General features: G+C 42.8%; 1 pseudogene; it reads left to right on the top strand.

Annotated features, from left to right (window-relative positions):
* Nucleotides 1-2,504: 2,504 nt before the first annotated feature.
* LOC103265894 overlaps nucleotides 2,505-6,302 on the top strand; it is a 25,664-nt pseudogene continuing 21,866 nt past the window's right edge.

Here is a 6,302-nt window from a genome sequence, read left to right as displayed (position 1 = left end):
TGGGCTCAGGCAATCCACTCACCTCAGCCTCCCAAGGCGTGAGATTACAGGCTGAGCCACGGAGCCTGGCTTGTTGTATTGCTTTTAAGGAACATTAACCAAGCATAAGAAACAGTGAGATAATTTTGGGATTGTCCTTCCTCATGCTTGGGGAAACTCCTGGTGAGTGGGGGATGCCCTTCATCCACCTGGCTTTGTGCTCACGTGAAAGTCTTGTGATTTAATTTGGATTGTCTTTCCTCATGCTTGAGGAAACGCCTGGTGGGTGGGGGATGCCCCTCATCCACCTGGCTTTGTGTTCACGTGAAAGTCTTGTGATTTAACCTGTGAAAATTTAGGATAAAAGGCTTATGGTTTGTCCCATTAAACGACTTCTGCACTAGACAGAGTCCAGTCTCTTTCTTTCTTCTTTCTAATATCTATCCCTCCAGTTTAATCGCTGACGCCGTCTTTCCTACCAGGGATCCCCAATATCTGCAGGGGCTGGCCCCCAGCACACAATGTTACAGGCATTTAAAGTATATGTTTTTATATATTTTGATAGATGCATACACATGTAAAACATCATTATGATCAGGAAAGCAAACATATGCATCACCCCCAAGTTTTCTCATGTCGCTTTGTAATTCTCTAGCACTTCTTCCTACCTCTGTCCTGACAAAATTACTAATCTCCTTCTGTGGGTATATATTGCATTTTTCAGAGTTTTATATATAAATGGAATCATACAATGTGTATTATTTTTTGTCTGACTTCTCCTTTTTTTTTTTTTTTTAGTTGGAATCCCACTTCAGCGCCCATGTTAGAGTGCAGTGACACGTTCACAGCAACCCCAGCGTCAACCTCCTTGGGCTCCAGCAATCCTTTCCCCTCAGCCTTCCAAGTAGCCAGAACTACAGGCGTGTGCTACCATGCCAGTCTAATTTTTTTATTTTTACTGTAGAGACAAAGTCTCACCATGTTGCCCAGACTCATCTCAAACTCGCAGGCTCAGGCAATCCTCTCACCTTGGCCTCCCAAAGTGCTGGGATTACAGGCTTGAGCCATTACACCCGGCCTGGTTTCTCTTATTTAATGTAATCATTTTGAGATTCATTTATGTTGTATTTCTTTCTTTTTTTTTTTTTTGAGTTGGAATCTCACTCTGTCACCCAGGCTGGAGTGCAGTGGCATGCTCATGGCAGTCCCAGCATTGACCTGCTGGGCTCCAGCGATCCTTCCGCCTCAGCCTTCCAAGTGGCTGGAACTACAGGCACATGCTACCACGCCTGACTAAATTTATTTTTATTGTAGAGATGAGGTCTCACCATGTTGCTCAGCCTGGTCTCGAATCCGCGGGCTCAGGCAATCCTCTCACCTCGATCTTCCAAAGTGCTGGGATTACAGACTTGAGCCACCATACCCAGCCAGGCTTCTCTTATTCAGTGTAATTATTTTGAGATTCATTTATGTTGTATTTCTATAATTCATTTCTTTTTATTTCTGAGTAGTACTGTATGATTGTACCATAATTTGTTTATCTGTCTTCTGTTAACAGACATTTTAGTTGCTTCCAGGTTTTGGTTAACACAAATACAGCTGCTATGAACATTTGTCTACAAATCTTTGTATGGCTGTAGATTTCCTTTTCTTGGGCACATACCTAGGGATGGAATGACTGGATTACCTGGTAGGCATAGATTTAACTTTTCAAAAAACTGCTGAACTGTTTTTCAAAGTATTCTGCAGGACCTTTATTAGATATATGCTTTGCATAGATTTTCTCCCATTCTTTGCCTTGTCTTTTCATTCTCCTATCATTGTCTTCTGAGAAGTAGAAGTTTTAAATTTTAATGAAGTCTAATATACCAATTTGTTCTTCTATGGATTATGCTTTTGGTATCATGACTAAGACCCCTTTCCCCCTTCCATTCCTTCCCCTCACCTCCTCTTCCCTTCTCTTCCCTCCCCTTCTCTCCCCTCCCCTCCCCATCCCTTTGTTTATTTTCCGTCATCCTATTTCTATTTTATTAATAGCCAGTGCAAGAAGAGTTTATGAACACTCAGTTGTTGTTCCTACCCATTCAGTGACCTGAACAGTGAGAGCTGCATACCAGGCTTTAGTGGCAGGCGGGGTGTTCCAGTCAATAAGTAACTGCCAAACAGGCCCAGAGGCCTATATCTCATGTCTGAGGCCTCAGATAGGATAGCAGTGAACTTAGGAGCAGAAGCAGTCCATTCATTCTGAAAATCCTCTTCGGTCACGGCCTTTTCAGTAGCAGCCTTCTCTTCCTTCTCATTATCTTCAGGCTCTCATAGTAGAGATTAGATATAACTCTCATGGGTGTTCATAGAAGGTGGTGCCATGTATGTGTGGAAGAACTTCCTGGGTCAGCATCCATGATATCAGACCCACTGAGTAAGCTCCCTGGTTGACGCATGAGAAGGCGTTGCCCATGTAATGCAGAGAAGAATCAGTGTTACATATAGCAGTGGTAGGCAGGTTAGCATGACACCTCTGTGAAATGCTGGTGGCCAGTCTTGGGATCAGTAACCAACAGAAGACATGGCTCCCAGATAGGTGCCTGGATCTAGCTAATGATGATTCCAGAGGTGAAGTGGCCAGCAATAGGAGCAGCTCCAGTGGCCACACCAAACTTCAGCACAGCCCGCTGGCCAATATTCCTGGAGAATATGACACTGCCATCAGCCAGATTTCAATAGCAACAATGGCACAAGCTGCCAGCAAAAGCTTCTCCTGGTCCTCCAAGGTTATGAGGTAGATACTATCACTTTACCTTTTGCAGGCGTACCGTTCCATCTGGATGTCAAGGTCAGTGCCACCTCAGTACATTCCTGCTGCAAGAATTTGAGGACTTCCTCCTTCTCCATTTGCAGGGCATCAAGGGCTCCAGGCACTTGTGAAAGTTTCCCTTTGAGTTAGGACAAGAACCTAAGACAATGCCCTATGGACCCCCTCTCTGGTAGCACAGGAAGCTGTATGAGTTATTTCTAATCTTCATATAATCCACATGGATGAAATTTAACAAGTATTATTTTCCCTATGTCACAGGTGAGAAAGCTAATCAAGGAGACTGGTCAATTATAAATAGCTGGGAGCACTTGATGTTTGAACCAGAGCTGTTTGGTTCAGAGTGTATGTTATTTCTTCTGCATCTCCCGAAAGTGTGTGGGCTTTGTCCTTCCACTCAATCAGGGATTTTCACATTCTTGTAGCTAAGCATTTGGCATGATTCTCCTTCTGATGTTCTGATGTCCTGTGGTTTTTGCCTCCATTTCCTGAAGAGGAGACCAGGGATGGAGCAGGGATTTGTTGGTCTTTGGCTTTGTGCCAGGTAGAAGAAGGACCCTGAGAGGGAGCTAAAAGCAGGAGTTGTAGGATCAAGAGGAAAAGTAGGAGTTTAAAGGACAAGGAATCCCAGGTCAGAGAGTTTGTTAAGAACAGGCTGGTCAGATGGCTATGTAGTGTATATAAATTCAAATACTTTACCACATGCCAGGCACTTGGCTAGGCTCTGGCTTATGATGGTAAACAAGATTGGTAATATCTTCACATCTCTTAGAACCTTTAATGTACAGGAGAGGAGAGACCTGAACTGAGACACATGAGATCAAGAGGTAGACACAGCCAAATCAGACAGGCCTTAGCAAGCTGTATTAGATTGAGTCTTATCCCAAAGTAGTAGAAAGCCATGGAATGTGTGTTCAAAATGATTTCTTTTTATACATCAAGCATGTGTTATTTTAATAAAGCAACACACTAAGTCACACAGAGAAGTCCAGAGATGAGAATAAGATATTGCCCCAAATCCTGCCATGCAAAAATATTCATTGTTGGCACTAGTGACAGTGTTTCATGAACTCCAAAATGTATGGACAGGCTCAACCAGATAAAAGTTTGTTTCTCTCATGTAGCAGAGTCCCTCTTTGGTGAATTCTCTGTTCAACTCATGTGTTGAGATGCCAGTTTCTATCCTTGTTTCTCTGCTATCCTCTAGAGCAACATGTCTGAATGCCCATATCCAGAGTTAAAGCTTATTCACAAGGTACATCTGTCCCAGGATCATGGGGACAATGGAGGAAGCAAATCTACTACCAGAGAGGCTCTGGCCTTGAAGTATCCCACGTTGCTTTCATTCATATTACATTGGTGAGAATACAGTCATAGGGTCATTGTGTGAATGTTTTTTGTTTTTGTTTTTGAATTGGAGTCTCACTCTGTCGCCCAGACTGGAGTGCAGTGGCTGCTCCCGGCCACCGCAGCCTCGACCTACTGGGCTCCGGCGATCCTTCCGCCTCGGCCTTCCAAGTAGCTAGAACTACAGGCGCGCGCTACCTCGCCCGGCTAATTTTTTGATTTATTGTAGAGATGAGGTCTCGCCTGCCCAGTCAGGTCTCGAACCCACGGGCTCAGGCAATCCACTCACCTCAGCCTCCCAAAGGCGCGGGATTACAGGCTGAACCACCGAACCCGGCTCATTGTGTGAATGTTATAGAGTATACTTACACACACCTAAATGGTAGACCAACTATACACCTAGGTTATGTGGTATAGCCTGTTGCTCTTAGTTTACAAACCAGTACTGTACTGAATATCATTGTAATACAATGATATTTGTATATTTAATATATATCTTAACATAGAAAAGGTACAGTAAAAATATAGTATAAAAGATTTTTTTTTTTTTTGAGTTGGACTCTCACTCTGTTGCCCAGACTGGAGTGCAGTGGCACGCTCCCGGCCACCGCAGCCTCAACCTGCTGGGCTCTGGCGATCCTTCTGCCTCAGCCTTCCAAGTAGCCAGAACTACAGGTGCATGCTACCACGCCCAGTTAGTTTTTTTTATTTATTGTAGAGACAAGGTCTCGCCAAGTTGCCCGGGCAGGTCTTGAACCCGCAGACTCAGGCAATCCTCTCGCCTCTGCCTCTCAAAGTGCTGGGATTACAGGCTGAGCCACCGAGCCCGGCCAGTATAAAAGATTTTAAAATGATACACCTGTATAGGGCACTTGCCATAAATGGAGTTTGCAGGATTAGAAATTGCTCTGGTGAGTCTGAGTGCATGGTGAGTGAATATGAAGGCCTGGGGCATTACCACACACTAGTAGATATTCTAGACATTGTTCACTTAGCCAACATTAAATTTATTGTAAAAGTTTTTCTTCAATAATAAAATTAACCTTAGCTTACTATAAGTGCTTTACTTTTAAACTTTTTAGTTTTTTTAACTTTTTGAATTTTGTAATAACACTTAGCTTGAAACACAAGCATGTTATACATCTGACAAAAATATTTTCTTTATATCCTTATTCCATAATCTTTTTTCTATTTATATATATATTCTTTTACTTTTAAATTTTTGGTTAAAAACTAAGACACAAACACACGTTGACCTAGGCCTACACAGGATCAGAATTAGCCATATCACTTTCTCCCTTCACATCATGTCCCCCTGGAAGGTCTTCAGGGCAGTAACATGCATGTAGCTCTAATCTCTTATGATAGCAAAGGTTTCTTCTGGAATACCTCCTGAGGCTGTTTTACAGTTAACTTTTTTTGCTCATAAACAGAAGCAGTATACTCTGAAATAATGTTAAAAATATAGTATAGTAAATATATAAACCAATAGCATAATCATTTATTATCATTATCAGGTGTTATGTACTGTACAAAACTGTATATGCTATACTTTTACATGACTGACAGTGCAGTTGGTTTGTTGACAGCAGTGTCACCACAAACACATACTTAACATGTTACACTATAATGTTGCAATGGGTACAACCTCACAAGAAGATAAGAAGTCACAAGAAAATTAGGAATTTTTCCACTCCATTATAGTCTTATGGGATCATTGTATATGTGACTGAGTCATATATCATTGACTGAAATATACATATGCAGAGCACAACTCTAGTTTTAAAAGATCCCTCTACAGGGGTTCAAGACCAACCTGGGCAACTTGGTGAGGCCTCATCTCTACAATCAATCAAAAAAAATTAGCTGGGTATGGTGGCGCACGCCTATAGTTCCAGCTACTTGGAAGGCTGAGGTGGAAGAATCACCTGAACCCAGCAGGTCAAGGCTGCGGAGGCCTTGAGCATGCCACTGCACTCCAGCCTGGGCAATAGAGTGAGATTCTGACTCAAAAACTGAAAAATAAAGGTTCCTCCAAGCATAACGGGAAAAGTGAATTTAAAACATTAAGAATGGAAGAATCAGCCGGGCTCGGTGGCTCAGTCTGTAATCCTGCGCCTTTGGGAGGCTGAGGTGAGTGGATTGCCTGAGCCCGCGGGTTCAA

The sequence above is a fragment of the Carlito syrichta genome, unplaced genomic scaffold (genome assembly GCF_000164805.1).
Source record: "Carlito syrichta isolate Samal-C Ts95f unplaced genomic scaffold, Tarsius_syrichta-2.0.1 Scaffold306933, whole genome shotgun sequence".
NCBI classification, from domain to species: domain Eukaryota; kingdom Metazoa; phylum Chordata; class Mammalia; order Primates; family Tarsiidae; genus Carlito; species Carlito syrichta.
Note: the sequence above shows the minus strand (reverse complement) of the source record. Positions and strands in the feature narration are given on the sequence as shown.